Genomic DNA, 25684 nt, shown 5'->3' with positions numbered 1-25684 from the left:
TAACTTTAACTCCATGAACACTTAAATTATAATTGACTTCTATTTATTGTGATTTTAAACACGTTTTTAATGCATTTGAACTCTTGTTTTGTTTTTTAAACACCTATGAAATATTTACAATAAAGTTTTTACATGACAATATTTATATCCTCTTAACCTGTAGTGTCTAAAATAGATATTTGAGACCAGGCTACACCCTCCCCGTCTAAAATATTTAGATGTCCTCATCTAACGCAGGACTTTAGACTTGGGCTCAGAGTAATGCCTTGGGTGTTTAGAGTGTTTTACATGATGGTTTTTATCTCTGGTGCTACTGAGGTTCAACTGTATAACCATGCCTTGGTGTACAATAGTCACAGGTTCCTCAGACTGCGTTCCAGGTTTGTCATAGGTCAAAAGGATTTCTGGTTTCACCTCTCGCTTTGACTTTCGAGTTTTAGGTCTTGCAGGAGTCCTCAACTCCGCTTCGGTGTCTGCAGCCGTATCACTGGTGTCTCCTTCCACATTTGATGGCTGACATTCCTCTTCATGAGAACTTTCAGAAGGTCCTTCCTCCAATTCCGGTTCACTCTCAGATGAGGGGGAATTATCAGAGTGAAGAGATTCTGTGTTAGGTCTGTCTGACCTGAATTCATGTCCCTGAATATGGTCACTGGAAATGGTGGGGTACTGGTAGACATACTCATTCTCAGATTCTGTGTCTGGCAAGACATCAGATAATCGGTCTTCTTGGTCCCGTATCTGACGTCTGTTGGCATGACGTCTTCTAGTAACTGGTGTTCTTACTCTTTCAGGTGAAACTGAGTTATCTGCGATTCTGACAAGATAACCGATTGGTAGCAGATGGTCTCTGTGTAGAGTTTTGACACCTCCAAATCCTTGTTCCGGTTTTACCTTGTACACAGGTAGGTTTGGCAGCTGTGTGATGACAATGTAAGGTATTGACTTCCACCGGTCTTGCAGTTTGTGTTTACCAGTAAGGCCAACGTTTCTTATCAGAACTCTGTCTCCCTCTTGTAAAGGTTGGTCTCTTACTCTTTGGTCATAACGTGACTTGTTCCTCAAATGGTTCTTTGTTGCATTCTCGGTAGCTAGATGGTATGCTTGTTTGAGTTCTTTCCTCATTTTGTCGACGTACTGCAGGTGAGTCATCTCCGCGTCATCTCCAAGAACAGCGCCAAAGCAAATGTCAATGGGTAATCTGGCATTACGTCCAAACATTAGATAGTATGGACAATATCCAGTAGACTCATTCTTTGAGCAGTTATAGGCATGTACTAACTGGCTGATGTGCTGACTCCAGTTTTGTTTCTGTACATGTTCAAGAGTTCCAAGCATTGATAGCAAGGTTCTGTTGAAACGTTCTGGCTGAGCATCTCCTTGCGGATGATATGGTGAGGTACGTGATTTTCGGATACCTAGCATAGACAAGAGCTCTTTGATAAGGCGACTTTCAAAGTCTCGACCTTGATCTGAGTGTATCCGGGCAGGTAATCCGTAATGCACAAAGTACTTCTCCCATAATACTTTTGCAACTGTGACTGACTTTTGGTCTTTTGTAGGGAATGCCTGTGCGTACCTTGTGTAATGATCAGTCACTACTAATACATTAGCAACTCCTTTGTTATCTGGTTCAATCTGAAGAAAGTCAATACAGACTAGATCTAAAGGACCTTTGCTAGTGATTTGACTGAGTGGCGATGACCGTTGTGGGAGAGTTTTGCGAGAGACACAACGTCCACATGTTTTGATGTACTGGTCCACATCAGCATTCATGCGTGGCCAATAGAAACGGTCTTTGAGGAGTTCTGTTGTCTTCTCGACTCCTAGATGTCCACATTCATCATGTAGTGATCTCATTACACTTGTTCTGTATCGATCTGGTAAAACCAGTTGTTTGTGAACTGTGCCATTGTCCAGTTTTCTCTGTCAATATAGTATTTTGTCTCTCAGTTCAAGTTTCCTGTTCTCACGACTTAACAAAGACATGTCAGGTGGTGAATTTTTGGATGTGATAAGTTGCTTTCCAGTCTGGATGGCTTGTTTGACTGGTCCAATGACTGGGTCCAGATCTTGAGCAACTTGTAAGTCTGTAGGAGTCAATTGATTTTCCAAAGTTGCTTTTAGGCTTACTGGAAGGACATAAGCTTCTGGAATCACGGATGTAGGAACTCCCAGCTGGTCTACTAGCCTGACAGGGGACTTAGTAGCTTCATAGATAGATTCCTTTTTACAGATAGCTTTTATTGCAGACTGTGGAACATCTGTCCATTCAGTGTCATTGGTGTGTTGTCGGGACAATAGATCTGCGTCTATGTTGTGACGACCAGGACGATATTGGATGTTGAAATCGTACGTGGCTAAAGCTGCAAGCCAACGATGTCCAACAGCATTTAGCTTTGCGGTGGTCAACACGTAGGTTAGGGGATTGTTGTCGGTTCTAACCGTGAACTTAGCTCCATAAAGATAGTCATGAAATTTATCCACGACCGCCCACTTAAGTGCTAAGAACTCCAGTTGATGGACTGGATAGTTTCGTTCTGACTCACTGATCTTTCGGCTAGCAAAAGCAACAGGCTTAAGGCCCTCGGGGTACTCTTGATTGAGCACGGCACCTAACCCATTCAGGCTAGCATCCACATGTAGGACATAAGGTTTAGTGGAGTCTGCAAATGCCAAAACAGGGGCATTGGTCAGACATTCAATGATTTTTCTGAATGCGGCTTGACAGGAGTGGTCCCATCGCTCTTTGAATGGCTCAGAAGGTTTGAGGTACGTTTTGGTTGGGTATTTGGTTTGAGATCGCTTGTTTTTCTGAGTAGGTGGATAACCTTTGGTAAGCTCAGTTAATGGGCGGACTATGCTTGAATAATTTGCAATAAATCTGCGATAATACCCACAGAAACCAAGGAATGAGCGAAGGGTTTTCAGATCTGTTGGCTCTGGCCAGTTCCTGACAACCTCTACTTTTTCTGGATCCGTGGCTATACCATCTTTTGAGACAATATGACCAACATATTTGACTTGGGACTGACAGAACTGACATTTGTCAAGTGACAATTTCAGACCAAACTCCTCAAGGCGATCTAAGACTTTGAGGAGACGTTGCTCATGCTCTTCGAGTGTTCTACCAAAGACGATTATGTCGTCAAGGTACACTAGGACTTGAAGAAGGTGCATATCACCCACTGCCTTCTCCATGAGCCGCTGAAAAGTGGCTGGGGCTCCTGTGATGCCTTGTGGCATTCGTTCAAATTGATAGAACCCCAGGGGGCAGATAAATGCAGTCTTTTCCTTATCTTGCTCGGACATGGCAATTTGGTAGTACCCACTCCTAAGATCGAGGACTGAGAACCATTTGCTGCCTGTAAGACAATCTAAGGCATCATCAATACGAGGGATGGTATACTGGTCGGGGATAGTACGACTGTTCAAAGTTCTGTAGTCGATGCAGATTCTGATGGAGCCATTCTTTTTTCGCACTACAACAATAGGTGATGCGAATGGGCTTCGAGACTCTTTGATAATGCCTGCAGCTAACAGCTGCTGTAGGTGTTGTCGTACATCATGAATATCAGCCGGAGCTAAACGACGTGAACGCTCTCTGAAGGGGGTAGAGTTGCTAAGGCGGATATTATGTTCTACGTCTTTAGCTAACCCCACATCCCATTCATCAAGAGAGAAAACATTACGTCTCTGCGCTAGCTTTTGCTGTAGTCTTTTCTTCCATTCTGGAGGGGCAGGAGAGTCACCAAAATCAAAAAGTTCGGGAGCTACGGTACTAGCTTCAGGTTCTAAAACTTTAGGGTCGGTGACTACGTCCACTGCATGCATCTCGGCAATAACTGTGCCAACTTGGATAGAGGTGGGTTTTTCTGACTCATTCTGTAATAGAACGATGAAACTGTTCTCATCCATGTCACTTTCACGGAGAACACCTGGCTGGACCAACACGCCGGATGGGAGTTGGGGCATGGCAGGTGCTTCGACCAAAACAACATCTTGGGGTTTAGTTCTTTTCTGCTCTACTTTACACGTGGCATAACATTTTTTTCCCGGAGCAATGGTAAGTGGCCCTGGACCTTGCCATTTCACTTGCCCTATGGGATCGTCGGCTGCATGGGATCCTAGGGACTGAGTTTGTCATAAACTGCCTGTATCCTCATGGAGCTGACTTTGTTCTCACTACCGCTATCTCTGCACAGCTGAAATAGGCGGCTGAACAGAAAAGCGTTGGTACCAACCACTACAGGGGTTTCATGACCTTGTGGGGCCTCAGGACAGACGAGAGCGAGGACGTTAAGGGGACCCTTGACACCTGCTACATCCTCAGGGAACTCTATCTCTACTACTACATACCCATGGTAGGGATAGGACTCAGCTGATAGGCCCCAGATGGCTAGATTGGAAATGGGCTGTATAGGGACTGTTGGTATGTTGGCTCTATACCAATCCTCAAAGATAATGGTCACTGTTGACCCTGAATCCATGAGACCATGGCATGAGATGTTATTGACCTTAATAGGAGCTATGGATGATGGACCGATAAGACCTTCCGGTATGTTGACACTTTGAGTTGGAACATTGGTAGTATTAACTCGGGCAACACACTGATCTTGAGCGTCTGTACTTTGACTTTGTCCATGTGGGCTTCCATGCACTTGATGAATAAGCTTTTTGATTACCTTTTGAGCATTCTCCGGAGCTGTACATTTGTTTGCAAAATGGCCATTTTCTCCACATCTGTAGCAGAAATTATCTGACTCTTTACTACTCTTTGGCTTAAAGGTAGATGACTTTGGACTAAAGTCTCCTTTGGACTTAGAATAATGGCCTCTCTCTTTTGCATAATGTTGTGGCTTTACTGACATTACACTTAACTGTGTTTTCAGCTCTTTGACTTCTTTTCTTAACTGTTGCACTTCGCTGCTTGTGTCTGATTTCTCTTTTTTCTTTTCTCTGGACATCTTTTTGTGGCTTGACTCTGTAGAATGAGACTGCTTGTTGAGCTCTTTCAGCTTTTCTTTTAGCTCCTGAATTTCGGACTGAAAATCATGTTGCTGACAGCCTTTAGAGTCTGTTTCACTTGCTACTTGCACTGCATGCACATGCGGTCTCTGTGCTGGTTTTTTGAGTTTTTGTCTTGCAGCTTCACGCTCCTCTTCTTCTCGAATTTCTTTGAGTAGGCTTAAAAATGTCGGGGGATCATTTCGCTTATCTCTTAGACCTAGCTGAAGCAGCATGAAGTCTGATTCAGTGGCACCTTTAATGAGTTGCTCAAGTCTTGCTCTGTTGGCTTCATCTACCTGTAGGCCTCCTTTTTGCACTACTTTGTTCAGTAATCTTTCCAGTCTCAGCAAGAAGTTAGACAAGCACTCACCTTGTCTTTGATGCATAGCTCTGAATGTGAGATACAATTCCTCACCGGATTCTGAGGTTCCAAAGGTACTCTCCAATGCCTGTAAGTAATCCATATGGTTTGCCATGGGATTAGACATGCGCACTGCTTGAATGATCTCCAGCGCTGGCCCTTTGAGACTCTCAATAATCCTTCTGCGTTTCTCCTTATCTGAGCACTCATACTCATCAGTCATGAACTTTACTTGTTCTAACCAGCTGTCTAAATTGTCTTCACCAGGTGGAGTAGGGTGGACTCCAGAGAAGATTCTAAAATTACGGTATGACTGGCTTTCATTTGGCTTGGACTGCAAAACATCACCTACCGCCCGAATGATTGACTCAGGGTTGCTGTTCCATGAGGTGCTAGGATCACATAGTCTTTTAACATCCTCCAATGTTTTCCCTTCATCATGTAGAAATCTGTCCAACTTCTCTGTGAATAGGTCAGAGTTTGTTTCTTGTTCCGCAACAACTATTTTCCATTTACCTCCTTCTCTAAAGGAAATCACCTCTGGTGGAACTTTGGTAGGATCGACTTCTTGACGGCATTCACATAACATGGTCAGGGTTTGATTATTGGCATCAAAAATTTTTCCTCTTACTCTTACCTTGCCCAAGGTTTTTACTTGTTCGAGTGTTTCTTCTACTGTGGATATTTCTTCCTCTTCAGACACTCCAAGAACTAGGATGGCATGTGCCTGATCAAGCCCTTCACCTCTGCACCAATTTGCAAGATTTGGTTGTGAAACATTACTTTTAGTGGCCATAGTTTTAACAACTTACTTTATAGGGGGAAGACAAGAAATAAATTAAAATTACTTTTTAGGACCAGTGTGACTCTTAGTCACTTTAAGGTTACAGCAGATTTAGTGGTAACTTAAAAGTTATATAATACAACAAAACAATCCCAGCGGTGCCTCCAATGTGTAGCACCCAACTCAAGTAGCTCTGGATTAACCCTCGGTTAAGATGGTGATAGTACTCTGAGCGGGGCCCTGGGTACGTTACTTATTTTATTGGTAAACAGGAGAAACGATAGCTAACCAGTTTTAACCTTTGTACTTAGAAATCTTAATGTTGGCGGTGCCTCCACTTAGTGAAAATAAGGAGTTCTGTTTAATCTTCACTAAGAATAATGAATTTATCTAACATGCTAAATAAGTAGTTTAAAACCATGTGATCCACAAAACAGCATAAGAGTAAAAGAAGAACTGACTGCGTTACAGCACCCACTGCTTGTTGAGAGTAAAAGCGATACGCGCTTTCACGTCTTTTTTTAGCGACTTTTTTTAGAGAAAAAGTTGCTAAGGGGTCTGAAAACTCGCTAAATATAGCGACAAAGTCGCTAAGTTGGCAACACTGCTTGGTGGAGGTCTTTATCAGTGAAAAAATACAGCTAAAGGTCCAAAATGTATACCTCTCCTTCCCTTGTTCTAAAGCTGTCCAGGCCAAATCTGGCCCCCGGGCCTTATGTTTGACACACTGTTCTTAAACCCAATACTTACCTCAAAGTGTTACATCTTCTTACAAGTATTACTGTGCTATGCCAAGGAGAACCCGTTATATTGTTAAGCCAGCAGTCACGGAATACATAATAAAAGTATTTTCTATAGTTCACTTTTCCCACAAGCATAACAATAAACAGTTTTTAATACCTGAAGAAGCACAAAGGTACAACAGACTGTTCCCCAGCTGTTGTAGTAGACCACAGCTGTGACTTTAGTAACTTTGGTGGTGAAAACTGTTCCTCAGTGTTCAATCAGTGACAGGCATCAAAAAGCATAAAAGAGAGTGATATTATACCCCTTATGTCAAACTGAGTGATTTATGGCCCCCCTAATTGATTTATGACCCCTAATAAATTATTCATGAGCTCCGGAAGTAGGAAGTAATTAAGTAATAAAAATATGATATTCATAAAATTATGATATTCATAAAAATATGATATTCATAAAAATATGATATTCATAAAAATATAATTGATTATTTAGAAAGTTTCTTATATATCAAAATAGCATTCTTTTATTTCTTTAAGCAATTAAATTTTTTATTTTTTTATTTTATTTATTTATTTTTTTATGCTCAAAAAACGCCATCTGGTGGCGGGTCAGTGTGTGTGTGTGTGTGTGCGCGCGCGCGCGCCCGAGGCTGTGTGTCTGGGCGCGCGGGGGCGCGCCCGTGTCTCCGGACCGTGCTCTCTCGGGCTCCGTGCTCATGTGTTTAAAAATGTATTAAACCATATTAAAATTGTTTAGTTAAACTTGTGCTTTTGTAACGTTCAGTATGGCCACAAACACATGCTGCATGCCTTGGGGGAAAACTTTATTTCGATTTATATGCATTTGTAGATTTAGAATAAAACTCATACTCAGAAAAAACTCGCGATCCCCTAACCCTAACCCTCCTTAGAAACATAAGCAGGGAAAACTCCTTAAAAAACCCTCCGCGATTTCTCCAAAACCCTACAATAACTTGTTAGCTACCCCTCTATTCCCAAAACCTTATATAACAGGGAAAATCCTGAAAAAATCCTTAGTCTTTTTTCTCAAATTCAGCGCCCCGCGGCTCCCTTCATGCTCAGCCAAACAAAGCCAAAACTCCTTTTAAAAATTTCTCCGCGATTTCTCCAAAACCCCTAGAATAACTTGTTAGCTACCCCTCTATTCCCAAAAACCTTATATTCGATAACAGGGAAAATCCTTATTCTTTTTTCCTTCAAAAACTTCCCTCTTACTAGCAAGCTCTAAAATTCAACCCACACTCTAAGTTCTACCTCGCTCTTAATCTCCGATCCACAACTTCTTGCAGAGCACAATTTTTTCCTGCTTGTTCGCTCCCCGCTCTGCTCCCGAATGCGCTGCTTACCTCGTTTGAAAATTCCCCCCTTAGACCAACTCCGCCTCACTGCGCCCCGCTGCCAATCACATAACCCTTGCACCGCTCCCTTCGCACCCCGGTTAGCCAATCCGCTCCAGGCTCGATTTACCTTCTCAGCCATAGGTTAATTCACTTACTGGCATTCAGGATAAATAATCTAACATTTCAGCTTAAATTTAACTGTTTTTTTCTCTCTCAGAAAAAACAAGCAAGTTTTCTCTTTTTTCACAAAGAAGCATGGCCGTGAGACCTACCAACCTAACGGTACTTTCTCAAACTCCTGTAAACTGCTACAGAGCTTCCGCCACGGCGTCTGAACTCAGAAGACTACATCTCTGCAGAGTGCAGCCAACAGCAGCGGCCAACCGTTTGGAGCAAAGATTCAGCCTCAACAATGGCAGGTTTTGGGGTTATGCCTTCAGCCTACCACAGAGTGAAATCTTTTTCTATCAGCTCAAAGCCGGTGAAAGTTTTGGTCCGCTAACACCGCGAATCGCTTTTACTAGCTCTGACTGGGCGGTTATTACACTCATTACCACCCCTGAAATAGAGAGAAGCGTGCGGGAAACCAGCTCTCAGCAACCGCGAACCAGAGACCAGCAAACACAGACGCATCGGGTTTTCAAAGAGGAATACTCGTTCCCTCCATTCACCCAAGAACACAAACGACTCCGGAATGAAAACACGGTGACCAAAACCGTCACATACACCCAGTGGGAGACCAAGAGCACTCCATTTTGCAGATGGGTATGTAGAGTTAGTCGACAAACATGCGAGCAAGCTTGCACAGATGATTTTGTGATCGACCTTACAAACTCCCAGTCCGGGGTTTTCAGCACATTGCTTCGGATTCCAACTCAGCACTGGCTCAACATGATGGCCGAGAACAATGTGACAATATTAAACCTGTTCAAAATGAGTAAAAGTACAACTGAGCTGGTGATGGTTGGAAATAACCCGCCACGGTCAACATACCCCCACCCCCACTTCCGGTCCCCCCTTACCCCGCCTTCTCCTAACCCTAACCCTTAAAAACCGCAATCGCTCTCATCCACTACTTAAAACAACCATGACTAACCACAGCTTTGGACCCCTCAGCTCTCTATCTCCATCATCCCTCCGACCATCAGCTGCTTCTACACCACCACCCAGCCCGCCAATGGATCTCGCTACACCGCCACCCACTCCGCCAATCTACCTGGCTACACCGCCACCCACTCCGCCAATCGATCTGGCTACTCCGCCATCCAGTCCGTTGATCGAGAGCCCGCATCAGGCCTCAGCGTCTCCGGCCGCTATGCCTCCACCCCCGCCCTCATCACCGCAAGGATGGAACTCGCCCAGCCATCCACAACTAGCGGCTTTCGGGTGGCAATCACCGGAGCAGAGCCCCTCAAGCACCGCAATCTCCGGTGCATCGCTGTGGGCCTTGGGCGACCCTGTGTGCCGGGCTCTTTTCCGAGAGTCTGAAGACAACGAGCCTTCGCCCGCGGACAACGATGAGGCCGCGACTCTACTCCCTACTGCTGTTTTTGAACTTATAAAATTGACTGTAAAGTACCTCGTTAACTCCTTGCTCCAGAAACACAGACAAGATGTCTGTCAAGGATGTGAGGTGTCACATCCCTCACAAAGACGACATTCATGTCTTTTCCCACTGGAAAAATATTACTTTTTCAAGTACTATGATGAACTCAGCAGAAGATTATGGAATGGACATTTCACCAACACATTATTACAAATTTTGCGGTTAGAGGGTTTTTCACCACCAGCGGCTCAAGTCAGAGGTGTGGCCCAAGCATATCTCTTTGAACTCCGAGAGGCCAGTGATATAGAGACCGCACTGTTAGAAATTGAGTCAAGCGTTACAGAAGTTACCCGGACCACAATTGATAAAGTACTATATGACAAATACTCCCTTTGGCTCCCCTAGTAATCGTTTTTCCTTCTCTCCCTCTTTTACCATTTATTTTTCTTAACATGTTTTTTATTTTTCTTATTTTTTACTTTTAAATGTTTTTCTCTGTTAGTTTTTAGAACTTTTCTTGTTCATGTTTATTGTTTTGTTCATTACATCAGATTAAATAGTTTGTTGAAAACCATTACCTGAAATAAAACTTTTTTGGAAAAGCATTGCAACAATCAATCTTGTTATTTGTTTCGCACCCATTCAAATCTATTGCTTCCATGACATCAGATTAAATAGTTTGTGGAAAACCGTTACATCAAATAAAACTTTTTTGGAAAAGCGTTGCAGTAAATCAAACTAATTATTTTTTTTCACTAGAAAAGAAACAAACTATAATGTTATTAATTATATCAAATAAAAAATATATTTGCAAACTCGTTACATGACATAAAACTAGCCGCTCATAATGAAATAAAACCATAGTTAAACATAACTTGAAAGATCACACATGGCAGAGCAGAATCTATTGAAACGTGCATATTATGACCCAGCTCACCCTGGTAGCTTTTGCGGTGTGGAAAAATTGATTAAAAGCATACAGGATGAAACTGGTACAAAGATTAACGCGCAAACAGCACAGAAATTCCTCTCTGGACAAGACGCTTACACCTTACACCGAGCTGCACGCCTGCGCTTTCCGAGAAACCGTGTGTTTGTCCCCAGACCTCTTAATCAATACCAAGCAGACCTTTGTGATATGAGAGCGTTAGCCGAGCATAATGATGGCTATCAATATTTACTTACAGTTATAGATGTTTTCTCTAAAAAAGCTTATGCAAGAATCTTGAAAAACAAAACAGGCGTTCAAGTCACTAAAGCATTTGAATCTGTCTTGAAACATGGCCAAATCCCACAAAAACTCCAAACAGATAGCGGTAAGGAATTTTTTAATTCCAGTTTTCAATCTTTAATGAAAAAGTATGGTATAAATCATTTTGCTACAGGGAGCGATCTAAAAGCATCAGTTTGTGAAAGGTTTAATAGAACTCTTAAAAGTAAAATGTATAGATATTTCACTGCTGCAAATACACGTAGATATATCGATGTGTTACAAGATTTATTAGACAGCTATAACAGTAGTTACCATCGTTCCATAAAAATGACCCCGAATCAAGTAAATTCAGACAACACAGCCTTAGTATTTCAAAACCTGTATGGCACCTCTTCTCGCTGTAGAAAAAACCCCATGAAATTTAAAAAAGGTGATCACGTTAGGCTCTCTAAAGTCAGAGGTGTGTTTGATAAGCGGTATGAGCAAACATTCACAAGCGAAGTGTTTACTATTGACCAATGCATACCTAGAGATCCTCCCGTTTATAAAATCAAAGATTATGATTTTTAATTTAATAGCTGGGTTAAAGCCAGTGAGCTTAAAACCATCGCATAACAAACTTCGGACCACACACGCACCTTGGTAACCTTGGTAACGGGTTAGCAATGACTGTCAGGTCGCAGGGTTTTTATGTCACGCTTCCATCAAATGCAAGTTTGAATGTATTTAAAACTAACACCAGCAGCTGTTTCCGTGTGGATCTCGCCCAGCATCTCAATCTCGATGGGGCATGGGAGGTTGCTCTCACTGAAATTTCATATCCCTATACATGGCTTAATCTCCCTAATGATAAGGCTTATTTTGAATGTAGGAGAAAGGGTGATGCTGAGCCTGATAACGTAGTTAAAACCAAAATACGCGCCGGGTTTTATGAGCATGCTGAAACTTTGAGAGCTGAGATTGAGGCCTGCCTGAGGCGTATCGGCTCTGATATTTATCTAAAATATCATCCCATTGTTAAAAAGTTTGAATTCACAGCTGGGGGAATATATCAACTAAGGTTTTTTCCGCCTCTCGCATATATGCTTGGTGTACCAGCAGGTGTATGGCAACGATTTGAGCGCAAATTTGCCCCATATCCTTCAGATATAAAGGCTGGCTGTTATCATCTATTCTGTTATTCTGATATAGCAGCCTTACAGCTCGTGGGTGATAGCTACTCCCCGCTACTGCGTACTGTGAAAATAGAGGGCAATTACGGAGATATCGTGACCCTATCTTTTAACAAACCAGACTATATTCCAGTTGCACGAAGACAAATTGAAAATATCCATATTGAAATCAAAACCGATCAGAACGAGCCTGTAAACTTTACCTACGGTAAAACGATAGTAAAGCTACATTTCCGGTCTGTCAAGGATCTTGCATAACTCATAACAACAACAACAACAACAAAAAAAATGGATAATAATAGATTTATAGGGTATTATCAAACGCAGGCTGGTAACGGTCTGCCCGGATTTTCAGGTGCGCCTGTAATTTACGGGCGCGGAATAGCGTCTATTTTCTCTAAATTGTTTAGATTTGTAACCCCGTTCATAAAGAGGGGTGTGAGCATCGCAAAGCCTCACCTCAAATCTGCTGTCAAAGGTTTTGCTTCTGATATTGTCACCTCATCACTCTCAAATTTAACTCGGTCGAACACACCAGAACAGCAAGAGGGTTCGGGGCTGACCCTAATTTCGCGCAGACCCTTGAAGCGGCCCCCTGGTCAGAGGTTGAGAGAGTTTAAAAAGCGCAGGAAAACGGTGAAAAAGAGACAGAGTGGGAAAACCGTCAGACGGAGAGGACGCAAGACTGATATATTCTAAACACAACATCAACTAAGAAGCAATCAGCAATGTCTTTACTTCACGAGAGATCAAACGAATGCACCTTGAGTGAGTTAGATATTTTTACAGCCCCACTCACTCAGATGTCTATCGAGGACAAATGTTATTCAGAAATTCTACCAGTAACAGCGCTCACAGATCGGGGACCTCTGGAATTTTATGTCCCCGGAAATGGCTTGCATTACTTAGATCTGAATGATACACTGCTCAGTTTAAGAATGAAAATAACAAACCATGATGGTAGCGATATTGCAGCAGACGCTAATGTTGGAATTATAAATTACCCTTTAAACACCATCTTCAGTCAGTGTGACGTCACATTGGGCGACAGACTGATTCGACACATGCATATAGAGCCATAATTGAAACATATTTAAATTACTCAGAAGAAACTCTGAAAACTCAATTTAGTGCAGGTCTGTTTTACAAAGATACTGCTGGCTCACACGACTCCCATGTTATCAATAACGGGCCGAATAGGGGCTTAGTCCGGAGGGCAGTTTACAGTGAACGCTCGCGAGAGTTCCATGTGATCGGTCCGCTACATTCAGACATATTTTTCTGCGAAAAACTCTTATTAAATAATGTGGATCTACGGATTAAACTCACAAGAGCCAACGATGCTTTCACCCTCATGGCGCCTGAAAATGCCAATTACCATCTCAATATTGTTGGGGCATCACTGTTCGTAAGGAAAGTCACGGTCTCCCCCGCTGTCCGTGTTGGCCACGCGTCCGCTCTCATGCAAGCGAATGCATTGTATCCCATCTCCTGGATTAATGTAAAAACATTTTCAATACCCGAGAACTCGCGGATATCACATCATGAGAATCTGTTTCTGGGCTCACTTCCCCGTTACCTAGTCATAGGCATGGTTAACCATGAGGCTTTTACAGGTCAATATGATTTATGCCCTTTCAATTTCCAACACAACAATCTAGAGTTTTTGGCTCTGTGTCATGAGAGTAAGCAAATACCAGCCAAAGCGTTTCAACCCAATTTTGCTGAAAATCAGTCCGTAAGAGAGTTTTACAGCCTGTACACTGCTACCGGGAGAAACCTGAAAGATTTGTCCTTGTGCATTGACAGACAGGAGTTTGAACAAGGATATACATTGTTTGTTTTCAATATGAATCCTTCAGATGACAATCAGGCCTTGTCACCTGTGATAAATGGCAACTTGAGACTTGAAATGCGCTTCAGAGTGCCACTGCCTCACACAACGACACTGATCGTTTATGCTTGTTATGATTCCATTCTCGAGATCAATTCCAAAAGACAAGTTTTGGTTGATTATTACTAAGGTTTCACTTTTTTATTGAATCATGAACAATCACGAATTGGAAAGTATTATGAGACTGTTAGTGGGCGATAGTTTTTTTGGAGTATATGCAGAAGATGAATTATTAACATTACTCAAACGCTCGTTTAAACGGCCTACATATATGATCATAAATACAGATCCTAGGAACAAACCTGGAACTCACTGGCTGGCTATTTCTTTAGATGAAGACGGAGGTGCAAGTTTTTACGATTCATTTGGATTCCCACCAGATTATCCTTTTTACCCGAAAAGTATTGTAACATTTTTGAAAAAGCATGCTAAACGAGTATCTTTTCATCAAAGACAGCTACAAGCCACAATCTCCACTGTATGTGGCCAACACTGCATATTTTTTCTGGCTAACAAATCGCGTGGAAAGAGTTATGAGGATGTACTTGCTTTATATAGCTCTGACCAAATCAAAAATGATAGCATGGTCTCGTGTTTTGTAAAACGATTTATCAGATGTGTATTAATATGTAAGGCTAGCAATTTTAATCAAACTTCGTGTTCTCTGAAAGCTTTTAATGATTGTCATTTGTGTTAAAAATATTTCAATAAAACTATCAAACGTTTTCTTTCGGAAAAAAAAGTGGTGTATTTGTGCTTTTTTGTTATATAAAAACATGAGAAACAATTAACTTTTAAAAACAATAAGGTTTTATTTTTTGGTTTTTGATTACATCAGAAATACACCCAAGACGGTGTGATGCTCTTGCTTTTCTTCTTCTTCTTTTTTTTCTTAACAATAACATCATCCTCAGATGATGTGTGGTATTCTCCTGTTTCTCCTTTTAACGCTGCTATTTCTCTTCTAGCTGATAAGTTTCCAATAGTTGATAGGGGTATTTTTACATCCGCCAACATTCGCGCGAGCGAGCTCCAGCCTATGGGTTTTACACTTGCACGGGGACTTGCTAAAAATTTCATCAGGTCCAACATTTGACTACCTACAATGGGCTTTTCTCTATGCATCAATTCGCCCTCCTCACTCCATCCGATGTGACCTTTTGATGCTAATATTCTACGCATTAGATATTCAGTGTTTCTCTTTGAACGTGGATTTATGTGGGTTAAAACATCGTGTAAAACCTTATTCACACTTCCCCTCTTTCCCCCCTCTGCGCTTTCTTCCTGATGATATTCATCGGATCTCTCACTCTCACTCCCTTTACGCTCTCTGGGGATTCTTAGTGTTATCTCTCTGGTTTCATCTGCTTTCTGTCTCTCAAGCACCAGATACTTTTGTAAAAGCATATTATACTTTTTAATTTTCTCATCTGGTGCTAGACCTTGAGTCTCCAGTACTTGTCTCATTTGACTATCCAGATCATCCTCCGCCTTCTCTCTGATATTCACTCGAGAAGCATTTGCATGTGTTTCATTTAAGCGTTTGATCTGCTCAGGTGAGATCAGATACATTTTCTGCATTTTTATTTGCGAATTGCCCCAATAGCTAAGTCTGCCACAATGGGTAAAACTGTTGTGAGAAGAGGTAACAGGAAACCCCCCTTTTGACTCATTAGCTTCCTTTTCTTCCTAACACTGTCCCGTCTGCTGGCCATCTCTCTGATCTTCTCTCTATACCGTCTCAACTTCTTATGCTGCCACTGTGTGACTGGAATATTTCCTTTTAAAAGATTCATACAAATCTCACAAACAGACTGAATAAAATCGGGCGAGCACTGTTGTAAAATAACCTTACGGATTTTAGGGGAACTTCTGGTTAGTGTTTTCAGTAAAGCAAAGTTTCTTCTCATTCTTACAGACATTGTTTCTATTATTTTTTCCTGGGCAAGAAAACACACAGCTTTTCTGAGGGTAGTATCCCTGTTCTCAGTCTTAGTTGCTCTGGACAGGTGGGGGTTAAATCTATCAATAAATATCCGTGTGGCTCTCTTGTAGCTTCTTCAAAACTTTCCAAAAAGTATTGCACACGTCCTGGGTATATTTGTCTAGCTAGTGTATTAACTTGTAATTTATCACGAGGGTTTTTAAACAACACCATGTAAGTACTGTTCAGACTGATCGTCCTGCTGTGTTTACCTTGTAAAAACACGTTCTGGCTCAAAATCATCACACTCATATTTTTATGGTGTCTGTATTGAGTGAAAATCCGGACCACTTCCGGATGATTAGCTGCTTGAAAAATAACATCGTCCAGTACAATGAGATGACTTTGGTGTGAGGGAAACAAGGTCTCATCTTGAAATGATTCAGGAATGCCCTCGATGAATTTAATGTTTTTATTTTTCTCTTGAAGCTCAGAATACAGAGGTTGAAAGGATGTATAAACCCACACAACATTGTCAATAAGCTTGTTCAAAACATGTACACAGTTTTCCAATACAGATTTCACAAAAAAGGTCTTTCCAGAGCCACTTGGCCCGACAACCATACAGGAAAATGGCACATGAAGTCTGGGGTCAAACTCGATTAAAGCAGGCTGAAACATTTTTTAAAAAACAAACAAAAACGAATAACAAAAAATCAATAACCAAAGGGTAAAGTCAGACCTCCTGGCAGCAATCTACGCTTGTCATAAACAACCCGGAATTTTTTGGGAAATGATGAATTTTGTAGTGAAAAGGCTGATTTATTACGAACGATACTGTGCTGAGGGGCCTCAAGTGTAGACCCTCCTTCACAGTTATCAATGTAATTGTCAACAAGAATCTTTACAGATTCAAAGTTGACCTTCTCGCAGACATCATGTGTTTGTGTTATTCCTTTTGCTTTCAAAACAACTTTACCTTTTCTGGTCATGTAACCATAACTCTTAGGTCCTGCTGCAACAAACTCTGTAATGAAATCATCCTGGTCTAACTCATTTGTTAGCTCGCCTAAATACCTGCCTGTTTCTAGTTCAGATTGATTTTCTTTAGTGAGATACACTACGCTATCAGTGTCATAGTAAATAGCTCTTTCCTGCAGCTGATCCAAGTAACTGTAGAGTTTCATACGCCCATATGAAGTAGTGAAGGCCGCAATGAAGATGTTATCTGTCGAGTTTGGGAGCGGAGTGCAGAGCTCACCATAACACCATTGAATAAGAGCCACATCATCACTGACAAAAGAGAAATAGCTCACTTTGTATTTTGGAGAGAACATGAGGTTAAAGAATTCCTCGGGGTCACTCACCAGTTTGCTCTGTGTGAGATTATTTCTCTGACCAAATTTTCCCCAAAAAGAGTTTAAACACAGTTTGGCCATTTGTCTTTTAGCAGGGTTTAGTTTTATGTTTTCAGGGTCTAAAGTTATTCCTTGCTTAGCCTGGTAGTCTTTAATGTAAAGCTGTTTAGCCTCCTCAGTTACAGCATCTGATGGGTAGCCTGAGGCTTCTTGTTTTTTGCGCAGGAAATGATGTACATAGTCTGTGAATATTGTGTTACTCTGTCTCTCAAAGTGCCATACCTCTGTGATTCGACCTATTTCATAACCCTTTTCTAATGCGAGGTTAAACTCGGGAGTGGTCCAAACCCCTCTCAGTGCTCTATCCTCGTTACTATGGTTACAGGCTCCATGTTGGTTGTTCATTTCAGCACAAGTGCGACAGAGAGTAAAGAGAAGTTTTCCTAATTTTGTTTTATATGGTAAAACGGGGAAATAGACCCCTCTCGGGGGATGAACAGTGGCTTTGATAAACCCAAAGTAGTTTTTAGGGTGCTGAAAATTTTGAAAGATTATTTGAGGATGACCTAAGGGGTAACTACATGTACTATTTACATATGGATACAGGGATGTGACATCGACATAGTTGATTTTCTCACGGGGCCCGGCACTACAGCGAAGTTGTGCTAGCTTGTAAGGCCTCCACAGAGAGCATGGCGGGGGATCAAAGGCTCTGGTGGATCATAACGTTTGAGAAAGCTGATTACACTCTCATCACTACGTTTTAACTCGGTCCACTCATGCTCCCAGATTATAACAAGAGAGACATTATGCTCAGCTCTCAATCTAGCGAGCCTGTCTTGAGTGGCGCTGTTTAACTCTGCAAAAGAGGAACCTAGCAGGGGGTTAACATCGGACTGATTGGAAAAACACTTAACACACCCATGGAAGTAGCAGCCCAAAAATTCCCACGCGTATGTTTTACCATTATTTTCGGAATATCCATCTACATAATAACTACCGAGTTGTTTTTCTCCTTGATTGAGCGCATGTCTGATAAAAACACCTTGCGTACACGAGAGATATTCGAGCCATTGAATTGAGGATGAGGAAAATGATTTTACCTGATTATGGTAATTTAAAGGACAGGGCAGGGCCAGAGAATTGGCAGGCATGAAGTTTGTCAAATACGTTTTAAGACAAGCGCTTGCAAGCGTGTTGCGACTGAAAGGATCTACTCCTGTCTCTTCAATAAACCCGTTTCTAAACAATGTGCAACCCCGAGCTAGAATTTCAACATCATTTTTACAGTATAACAGTGCCTGTTTCATGAAATTGAAGGGGCCAGAGCTGACTGAATCATACCATTTGTAAAATTCCTGTCTAATTTTTGATGTCATGCGCTCGAGACTAAATGCGGAAGGGGGAGGGTACGGTCCAACATAAGTTAGGTCATCTCTTTGCTCTTGAATGCTTTGCTTCTTATATTGATTTTTATTGATTTTTATGCTGATTTTTTCCCTTTTTTTCCGTGTGAGCTTACCTGCGATAACTTCTGGACACTTGTAGATCATTAGGACTAGAGTGTTCTTAACAGAAACAGCAACATTTTATGGTTACCTTATCCTCAGCGCTCTGTGTGTCTGTGGCCTAGACACAGCTGAAGCCTGATTACAGCATCTGGGCACCGAGCAGCCTCAATAGCCTGGAAAGGTGCTAACCGCTAGGCTAACTAGCAACAAGATGCCTTCCCTCTCCACAGATGACTACCACAGCCTCCTGCAGAAGATTGCAGTACTGGAGACAAAAATTCATCGCTTAGAAGTAAACATGGAGGTAAATGGACTGTGTGGAAATGAAACAACCTTGCCTTTGATTCAAAACAATGGCGATGAGCAAGCTAGTACACAGCTAAGGAGCACAGATAACATGACCAAGAAAGTAGACTCTGTGCATTATTATAAATCCTCAAGTGATAATCCCCCCTTAGACTGTCTTGGTGCAAAACCAAGACATAAATCATGTCTCCTGGAAGGGGGAGGACGTATCACAGGCAGGGCACAGCGAGCTGAAATCTCTGAAACCGACTGGCCTTCACTTCCTACGAGACAGAGAAGCTCTTCTACCCCTGTATACGAGAGGAAACAGGACTGGACAACCGTGAATAGGAAGGTTAACAACAAACCTCCAAAACAACTGAATGTGAAACTGCAGAACAGATTTGCTCCACTATCAAAGGACCCTGGATCTATATCGGACAACCATCCATCTAAAAGCAGCGAAATAAGGTCTGAAAATCTGTTGAAAAGTGAAAGGCCACAGGGAAAGCTAAAGGCTAGGCCTGAAACTCTGATTGTGGGTGACTCTGCCGTAAAGGATGTACAAAGGATGTGCGGTAAGAACACTAAAGTCCTCTGCTTTCCTAACGATATGGTCAACAACCTGAAGGAGAGAATTCTTCAAATTGCAGATGAATATCCAACTGTGACAAACATTGTTCTGCATACAGGGTCAAACGATGTGTCCAAACAACAGTCGGAGGTTCTGAAACGGGACTTTACTGGATTATTAAATACTGTAAACTCTCTGAATGCAGCTGTATTCATCAGTGGACCTGTACCGCCGGTCAGAGGAGGAGACGAGAGATTCAGCAGGTTGTTTACACTGAATAAATGGCTTATATCAGCATGTGCTGACCACTCAGTGCATTTTATCGACAACTTTAATATTTTTTGGGAACGCAGGCATCTGTTCAAAGCAAATGGATTTAATTTTAACAAGTCAGGGGTGAAACTGTTCACCTCCAACTTGTTTTATTCCATACGTCATCCATCCGTGCTTGGTGCCAAGGCTGAGATAAACGAGGAGTTATCTCATAAAGAGGAACAAACAGTACTCCAAGAACAGACAAAGCCCAGCAGAAACCTTGAGGAGGAGCTCCATCTGCCCCCACCCGGGAAGAGCCTCAGAAAGGAGAGACATCCATGGCATCTGAGGAAGAGCCTCAGAAAGGAGAGACATCTAAGGCAAGAAGAGGGGTCCCTATTTGCCTCCAACTCTCTCAACAACACCAACGACCAGGACAAGGGACCACGACCTTCCCCAGTCCCCCAAACCCCTGACAGGCCATCACCCTCCTCCCCCTCCCTTTCTCCCTCCTCCCCACACCTGAAATTCACTGAGGAGATGATGGAGCGGGTCAATGCTGGGCTCAGATCTACCCCCCGTCCCAATCCCTTTTTGTCCCCCATAAACCCCCCACCAGAGCGGCCAAAGGTTCGCCATCGAGCCCCACCCTCAACAGAGCAATCGAAGTCACATTGCCCAGCCTCGCCCCCCTTAGTTCCTCTTCATGCCCTGTCTCCGCAGTCTGATGTGTGATGTGTGAAGGGTCCGGGCTGTGAGGATTATGGCAGTGATGACTTTTCCCAGGAGAAGCTGGGACCCTGTTTACTAGAAGGTTTTAAAATTTCTGTACTTTTAGGTGACAGGAGACATGTGGCCTGGTCAAAACACAGAGAGCTGCACTCTAAAAGATCTTTAAACATAGTAAACATACCTTGTGTGCCACAGACTGCTCCCAAACACGAGGGGACAAGTAATACCTCTAAAACACTTAAGTTGGCTTTATTAAACATTAGATCTCTAGCTGGGAAAACATTTTTAATTAATGATTTAATCACTGAGCACAGCCTTGATTTTATGTTTTTAACTGAAACTTGGTTGGACCAAAGTAACAGTGGAGCTGTTCTCATCGAGACGACCCCTCCTAACTACAGTTTTATCAGTGAGGCCAGGGTGAGCAGGAGAGGAGGAGGGGTTGCGGTCTTATTTAATGAATCATTTCAATGTAAGCAGCTATCTCCTGGAAGTTTTCAGTCTTTTGAATATGTGGCTTTACAGCTGAAGGCCCCATCCAAAGTTGTGTTTCTTAATGTTTACAGGCCTCCCAAATACTGCACAGACTTTTTTAATGACCTCAGTGAACTGCTGTCTGTGATCTGTGTTGATTTTGACTGTGTAATTATTGCTGGGGATTTTAACATTCATGTGGACAACCCTCAGGACAAAGGGACTAAAGACCTGAGTAACACTCTGGGCAACTTTGGGCTGACTCAGCATGTAACAGAGGCCACACATAATAGAGGACACACTCTTGACCTACTGATCTCCAAAGGCCTGAGCATTTCAAAGGTTACTGTGTCTGATGTGGGCCTGTCTGATCATTACTGTGTTTTCTTTGAAAGTAAAATCTCAGCCCACACAAATATATCAACAACAGTGATCACAAAACGGTGTATAACTGAACACAGTAGTGCAATTTTTAACCAGGTCTTCCCATTAACACCTGACCTGTCCAGAGGGTCAGTCAATGAGCTCGTCAATAGCTTCAATGCTAACATGTTAAATGTAATGGATACTATTGCTCCCATTAAGGTGAAGGTTATCTCTGGAAGGAAAAAGTCTCCATGGAGAAACTCCACACTGGTGAAAAATGAAAAAAGAGAGTGTAGGAAAGCTGAGCGCAGATGGAGAAAAACAAACCTCCAGGTTCATTATGACATTTATAAAGAGAAACTTCACAATTATAATTTACAACTGAGGAATGCAAGGAGGTCCTACTTCTCTGACATCATCACTAAAAACAGCCATAATGCTCGGGTCTTATTTTCTACAGTTGACAGGCTAACAAACCCTCCTGTGCCAGTGGCAGCTGAACTTCATTCGACCATGGCCTGCAATGACTTTGCCAAATTCTTCACTGAAAAAATCCAAAAGATTAGACAAGCAATTGGTACATCAACAGCAGATCCAGGATATGTACTGTGTCCACCAAAAAACTGTTTAAACACCATGAAACAGTTTCAACCTATTAACAGCAAAGACCTGGAGGACATCTTAGGTCAACTGAACTCCTCCTCCTGCTGTTTAGATGTCCTGCCAACAAGTTTTTTCAAAAAGGTCTCAAAGACTTTAGAGTCAGACCTGTTACAGATCGTCAACTTTTCTTTATTATCAGGTGTGTTTCCAGAATCACTAAAAACTGCTGTAATCAAACCTATACTGAAAAAGGACAATCTTGACAAGACACAAATGAACAACTACAGGCCGATCTCAAATCTCCCGTTTTTAAGTAAGATCATTGAAAAAGCAGTTTCCCAACAGCTCAGTTACTTCTTAAAACAGAATAATTGCTACGATGCCTTCCAGTCAGGTTTTAGACAGAACCACAGCACTGAAACCGCTCTGACCAAAGTGTTTAATGACATATGTCTGAATACAGACAGTGGAAAAATGTCAGTCCTAGTTTTACTGGATCTCAGTGCAGCATTTGATACAGTTGACCACAACATATTACTCAAACGACTGGAGAACTGGACAGGTCTTTCAGGAACTGTACTAAACTGGTTCAAAACATACGTAGAAAACAGGAAATACTTTGTATCAATAGGTAACTTCACATCTGAGCAGACAAGTATCACATGTGGAGTTCCCCAAGGTTCCATCTTGGGACCCCTTCTGTTTAACATCTACATGCTCCCACTGGCACAGATTATAAACAACAACAAAATAAACTATCACAGCTATGCAGATGACACACAAATATATATCACAATGTCACCAGGAGACCGAGGCCCTGTACAGGCTCTTGGTAAATGCATTGAGGAAATCAATGACTGGTTGTGCCACAATTTTCTCCAGCTAAACAAAAACAAAACTGAGGTAATAGTCTTTGGCGCCAAAGAAAAACGATTACAGGTCACCAGAGAACTTCAATCTATACATCTAAAAACCACAAACCAGGCGAGAAATTTGGGTGTAGTGATGGATGCAGACCTAAACTTAGAAAAACACATTAAGACAATAACAAAGTCAGCTTACTATCACCTCAAGAATATATCAAGGATAAAAGATCTGATGTCTCAACAGGACCTGGAAAAACTAGTCCATGCATTCATCTTTAGTAGGCTTGATTACTGTAACAGCATCTTTACAGGTCTACCTAAAAAATCAGTCAGACAACTACAGCTCATTCAGAACTCTGCTGCTCGAGTCCTCACTAAGACCAAAAAAGTGGACAACATCAGTCCAGCTCTGAGGTCTTTACACTGGCTGCCTGTCCGTCAGAGGATAGACTTTAAAGTTCTGATGCTGGTCTATAAAGCTCTGAATGGTTTAGGACCAAAATACATCAATGACCTCCTGACCCAGTATGAACCATCCAGATCCCTCAGGTCATCTGGATCCGGTCTTTTATCAGTTCCCAGAGTCAGAACCAGACACGGAGAAGCTGCATTCAGCTTTTATGCTCCTTATATCTGGAACAAACTCCCAGAAAGCCTCAGATCAGCTGAAACACTCAGTTTATTTAAATCCAGGTTGAAGACTCACCTGTTCTCAGCTGCATTTGAATAAAGCACCAAATCCACACTTTAAGCTTAAATTTCAAAACTTACATTTAACTACTGATTTTATCTACTGTTCTGATTTTATCTGTTTTGATTTTATATGCTGTTGTTTGTTTGTTTGTTAATTAGTTAGTTAGTTTATTTGCTTGTTTTATTCAATTTTAAATCATGCTTTTTATTTGTTCTTGTTTCTAATGTCTCTGTAAAGCACTTTGAATCACCTTGTTGTTGAATTGTGCTATACAAATAAACTTGCCTTGCCTTGCCTTGCCTTGCCTTTTGTTTGGAGCTGAAAGAATGAGGAAAAAAACCTTTAACACTATCTGAAAATCCCATCGCTTTCGGGATAGCTGACAATGGCATAGGTAGGAAGCATGACGAGTCTATATAACGTTGATTAAAGTCTGGGTCTGTAAAGCTGATCACTTTGGAACCTTGCATTATCAAGTTTGGTTTTAATCCTCGCCTAACTAACCCGCGAAGGATAATGTACGCATCGAAACCCTTTGCATTATGAGCGATAAAGATTGAGCCCTTGAAGAGGGGGCGTCTAAAATGAGCAAGAAAGTTTTCAACGCAATGCTCGCCCTGAGAGCTCCAAGATTTACCATCTGATGTTTTTGTACACACCAGAAAAGGGCTGTGCTCACCGTGTTCGTTAACAAAAGTTTCAAAATCATAAAAAATCAACTTGTTATTATGTTTTGTTTCGCGTTGTAAAACCTGCATATAGCACTGATGTGTTTGATGATCACTAGAGATTTCCTGACGACAGATTTGGCATTTTCTCTTTTGGCATTTGTGAGGTTTTTCATGTGCTGCTAAGTAATATAGCCTTGAGCACTTGATACATTTCCTGTAGAGGTCACAGTTGCTGGCAGACCTTTCACGCCTCTCAACGAGTTTTTTATGGCTCTCAAAACAATAACGAGATCTACAGGTGCGATTACAATCGGTACATACAATAGGGGAGAGGAAATGATCGTTGCAGTCAGGCTGCATACAGACTGAGCAACGAGCAGGGCAGAAATGGGATAACACATGGTTAAAGCCTATGTAACAATGAGTACACAAATACGCTGTGCCCAAAAATCCTTTAAGATTTTTGATAGCGTAGTAATGATTGTCAAATAAAAATAAACACAAGGCTTTTGCGCTATTCACTGTACTAGTCTGAAATTTACAAAGGGTGCGATCATGCTCGTTACGGTAAAATACTATAATTTTACATCCTAGTAACCTTTCAAATGTAATTATTTGATTAAACCCAACAGGCGTTTGATCATTTAGACCAGCTTTTTGTTGAATTTCTCTAGCTAATGTTTGTGCTTGATAGTCATTAAAATCGGGTTGCAGAAGGTGGGCAACACTTGTAGCAAAACACAACTTATTCGAGGGGTTATGGACCACGTATAAAAAACGTCTTTTCTTTTTCACAATTTCGCTGTCGAGTATGTGTTTAAGCAATCTTTTCCCACTGCCATTTGGGGCTGTAACAATCTGAGCTACAACCTCCAACGAGCCATCACACATTACTGACCAGTTTGACTGTACCGCTCTCAAGAATAAATTTTCAAATTCAGATAAATCATGATTATCACGTAAAATCACTGAAACATTATTTTGTAACTGCTGGCCTATCAATTCTAACTGGATATAATCACCTGGACGTGCGTGAGAGAAAACCCTGTTTAATATTTCACGTGCACTAGACATTACGCCTTGATAATAATGCGCATAGTCGGGTATATCGTTTGGAGGAGGAAAATTCAAAATTTCTCTAATTTCAACGTTATTAAATTTATTTCTAACAACTATAGAGGGTTGTGCTGAATTACTGGCGCAACTCTGGTCTGGATTACCCCCTTGTTGAAAGGAGTGATCATGGTTTACTGGGTTAAGTGGCTCGTTCGCAGAGACAATGTCTGC

General features: G+C 41.8%; 1 protein-coding gene across 1 annotated transcript in view; it reads right to left on the bottom strand.

The window, feature by feature from the left end:
- Positions 1-25684, bottom strand: part of LOC147305289 (uncharacterized) — a 255472-nt gene that overhangs the window by 19258 nt on the left and 210530 nt on the right. The window lies entirely within an intron of this gene.

Source organism: Aulonocara sp. 'chitande type north' Nkhata Bay, linkage group LG20 (genome assembly GCF_057382095.1).
Source record: "Aulonocara sp. 'chitande type north' Nkhata Bay isolate Kocher_YH1m ecotype deep benthic linkage group LG20, A_spYH_male_GT1.1, whole genome shotgun sequence".
Lineage (NCBI taxonomy): Eukaryota > Metazoa > Chordata > Actinopteri > Cichliformes > Cichlidae > Aulonocara > Aulonocara sp. 'chitande type north' Nkhata Bay.
The sequence above is the reverse complement of the archived record's forward strand: the minus strand, read 5'-3'. Positions and strand labels throughout refer to the sequence as shown.